Below are 4,817 nucleotides of genomic sequence, written 5' to 3'. Positions count from 1 at the left end.
ACGTTAAAATGACAGGTTTTTTGGGGGGGCCCCCCTAGGAGAAAAACGATCAGTTCACCCCTTTCTACTGGTCCGTTTGACGTGAAATTTCGATATTTGTCATCCGGGTGATCAAGGTGCAATATGATACCAAATTTGTCAACTCTGGTTCCGTCTTTCAAAAGTTTTAGCGTTACAAACAAACATACATACATACATACATACATACATACACACCGATTTTTGCCTTTTATATATTACTAGCAGGGCTACCCGGCGTTGCTCGGGACCGTATAAACAATGAAAAAACAAAAGCAGATATTGAACATATGTTTGATTCTTAGGGGAGAGGAATCTTTCATCTCTATGTATTATTTGTTTTATCTACCCTAGGACTGATATTGTTCATGTTTTATCCCTAGCATAGGTAATTTACAGCATGTATATGAAATTGTTTTACCTTAGGGAGAAGAGAACAGGTAATATACAACATAATGTGTCTATATTACATCCCTGGCAACGCCTAGAAACCAGCTAGAACATGTATTTCAGTCAATCTTTATTATATCCTGGGCTATGCCAGGAAACCAGCTAATCTCTTTTTAGTGACTTGACCACCAAAATACCTCCCTAAGTGTGTCCTTTCTTTTGAACTTATTAGATATAGGTATCTAGAAATGTGTGTGAAATTTTGTTGAATGCATTGTTCACTATGATTTTCTTATTGTTCTACACAATATCAACTGTAGCGAAATAACACAGTAAACATAGTGTAGTGTTAGAATAAAGAGCAAAGGAAAAAATTAGAATCATATTTTGTAATTGCAAATCTAAATTTGCTAGCATGTACCAGTATTTGCCAGGTTGTGGAAATTTGGAACTTATAACATATGTAGTGGCCTTTTCCTAGATACCTATTGCTAAAAATTATACTTTCATTTTGTTAGAAAAATCTCTCTTCAGATGCCCTGCATCATTCAAAATAAAAACAAATATTTTTATAATTGTTTCAGTATATTGCTACACAATGTGAAAGTTTTTAACGTTTGTAAAAAAAATCATGAATGTGCTTATATTGCAAAAAAGAAAATATCAGTGCACAGTATTGAAAGTGTTTGAAATTCAAAAGTCTGTAACATTTCTACTAACTTCATAAGATGTCATGTGAGAAACTGAATTGAATATCAAGACATTATCTGAAGCGTTTTTATTTTGGTGTAACATATGTGTTTACAGTGAACCTTAACTTTTAATAAACAGATTGGTATGCAATGACATAGGCTAAGAATCTTTAAAATATATATAAATTGGAAAAATGTGTGAACAAATGAAAAAAAAATGATCCGCTCCACTTGATGACATCAAGCACAGTAATATTTTAGTGAAGAAAATATGAAATTGATGTTCAGTGATTAGTTTGGATGAATGAGAAAATGTAATTGTTTGATGCATAAAAATAACTCAGTTGCTGTATTTGATATTAAGCAGCAAAATATAGTGATTTGAATATTTGGGAAAACATCAAACCAGATTATGTAAAAAGAAAAAAAAAAGATGAAATTAGAAAATATATATTTTATGTTTATGAGTTCTGCCAATCAAAATTTTGTGGCAGAAATTGGGTGATTACCATGCAATTTTATTTTGGTAAAATTCTTAAATTATTAGAATGTTTAGTATAATTTCTAATTAGTGACTTGTTATAATCAAAATCCGCCCTAAAGAGTGTCCTTTCTTTTATTAGGTATCAGAGTAGGTATCAAGATTTCTACTTCTATACAAATGTGATATTTCAGATCTGTACATAAAAAATTTGTTGAATATATAGGTTGAGAATTGTTCTGTGTCGCTCTCTCTCACACACACACGCATTCTCACTTTTATAGATATAATAGATAGATTACTCTAGATATATTTCCATATGTCTGAATACCCTATATACAAATTTTCAAATCTGTAGATAAAAAAATTTGTTGAGTATATAGGTTGAAAATTGTTCTCTCTCTCTCTCTCACACACACATTCTCAATTTTAGAGATATAATAGATAGATTATGCTAGATATATTTCCATATGTCTGAATACCCTATATACAAATTTTCTAATCTGTAGATCAAATATTTGTTGAATATATAGGTTGAAAATTGTTCTTACTCTCTCTCTCTCTCTCTCTCTCTGGCTACCTCACACACACATTCTAACTTTTATAGATATAATAGATAGATTATGCTAGATATATTTCCATATGTGTGAATACCCTATATACAAATTTTCTAATTTGTAGATAAAAAATTTGTAGAGTGCATAGGTTGAGAATTGTTCTCTCTATCTCTCACACACACACATTCTAACTTTTAAAGATATAATAGATTATGCTAGATATATTTCGATATTTCTGAATACCCTATATATAAAAATTTGTTGAATGTATAGGTTGAGAACTGTTCTCTCTCTCTCTCTCTCTCTCTCTCTCTCGCTCACACACACACATTCTCACTTTTATAGATATAATAGAAAGATTATCCTAGATATATTTCTATTTGTATGAATACTCTATATACAAATTTTAAAATCTGTAGATAAAGAATTTGTTGAGTATATGGGTTGAGAATTGTTCTCTCTCTCTCTCTCTCTCTCACACACACACACACACACATTCTCACTTTTATAGATATAATAGATTATGCTAGATATATTTCCATATGTCTGAATACCCTATATACAAATTTTCAAATCTGTAGATAAAAAATTTGTTGAGTATATAGGTTGAGAATTGTTCTCTCTCTCTCTATCACACACATTCTCACTTTTATAGATATAATAGACAGATTATGCCAGATATATTGAAATGTGTCTGAATGCCCAATATACAAATTTTGAAATCTGTAGATAAAAAATTTGTTGTATACATAGGTTGACAATTGTCCTCTCTCTCACAAACACACACATTCTCACTTTTATACATATAATAGATAGATTATGCTAGATATATTTCTATATGTCTGAACACCCTATATACAAATGTTCAAATCTGTGGATAAAAAATTTGTTGAATGTATAGGTTGAGAATTTTTATCTCTCTCTTTTTCTCTCTCTCTCTCGCTATCTCACACACACGCATTCTCACTTTTATAGATAAAATAGATAGATTATGCTAGATATATTTCCATATGTCTGAATACCCTATATACAAAGTTTCAAATCTGTAGATAAAAAATTTGTTGAATATATAGGTTTAGAATTGTTCTCTCTCTCTCTCTCACACACACATTCTAACTTTTGTAGTTATAATAGATAGATCATGCTAGATATATTTCCATATGTCTGAATACCCTTTATACAAATTTTCTAAACTGTAGGTAAAAAATTTGTTGAGTATGTAGGTTAAGAATTGTTCTCTCTCTCTCTCACACACACACACACACACACACAAGTTCTCACTTTTATAGATATAATAGATAGATTATGCTAGATATATTTCTATATGTCTGCCTACCCTATATACAAATTTCCAAATCTGTGCCCAAAAATGTGTGGAATATATAGGTTGAGAATTGTTCTCTCTCTCTCTCTCTCTCACACATATTCTCACTTTTATAGGTTATATAGGTTGAGAATTTTTTGCTCTTTCCATCACTCACATTCACACTTTTATAGATATAATACATAGATTATGCCAGATATATTTACATATGTCTGAATACCCAATATACACATTTTCAAATCTGTAGATAAAAAATTAGTTGAATATATAGGTTGAGAATTGTTCTCTCTCTCTCTCTTTCTCTCTCTCTCACACACACATTCTCACTTTTATAGATATAATAGATAGATTATGCTAGATATATTTCCATACGTCTGAATACCCTATATCCAAATTTTCTAATTTGTAGATAAAAAATTTGTAGAGTGCATAGGTTGAGAATTGTTCTCTCTATCTCTCACACACACACATTCTAACTTTTAAAGATATAATAGATTATGCTAGATATATTTCGATATTTCTGAATACCCTATATATAAAAATTTGTTGAATGTATAGGTTGAGAACTGTTCTCTCTCTCTCTCTCTCTCTCTCTCGCTCACACACACACACATTCTCACTTTTATAGATATAATAGAAAGATTATCCTAGATATATTTCTATTTGTATGAATACTCTATATACAAATTTTAAAATCTGTAGATAAAGAATTTGTTGAGTATATGGGTTGAGAATTGTTCTCTCTCTCTCTCTCTCTCTCACACACACACACACATTCTCACTTTTATAGATATAATAGATTATGCTAGATATATTTCCATATGTCTGAATACCCTATATACAAATTTTCAAATCTGTAGATAAAAAATTTGTTGAGTATATAGGTTGAGAATTGTTCTCTCTCTCTCTATCACACACATTCTCACTTTTATAGATATAATAGACAGATTATGCCAGATATATTGAAATGTGTCTGAATGCCCAATATACAAATTTTGAAATCTGTAGATAAAAAATTTGTTGTATACATAGGTTGACAATTGTCCTCTCTCTCACACACACACACACATTCTCACTTTTATACATATAATAGATAGATTATGCTAGATATATTTCTATATGTCTGAACACCCTATATACAAATGTTCAAATCTGTGGATAAAAAATTTGTTGAATGTATAGGTTGAGAATTTTTATCTCTCTCTTTTTCTCTCTCTCTCTCTCGCTATCTCACACACACGCATTCTCACTTTTATAGATAAAATAGATAGATTATGCTAGATATATTTCCATATGTCTGAATACCCTATATACAAAGTTTCAAATCTGTAGATAAAAAATTTGTTGAATATATA

Source organism: Euprymna scolopes, chromosome 33 (assembly GCF_053919585.1).
Source record: "Euprymna scolopes isolate OS-2025 chromosome 33, ASM5391958v1, whole genome shotgun sequence".
In the NCBI taxonomy this organism is placed as follows: Eukaryota; Metazoa; Mollusca; class Cephalopoda; order Sepiida; family Sepiolidae; genus Euprymna; species Euprymna scolopes.
The sequence above is the reverse complement of the archived record's forward strand: the minus strand, read 5'-3'. Positions refer to the sequence as shown.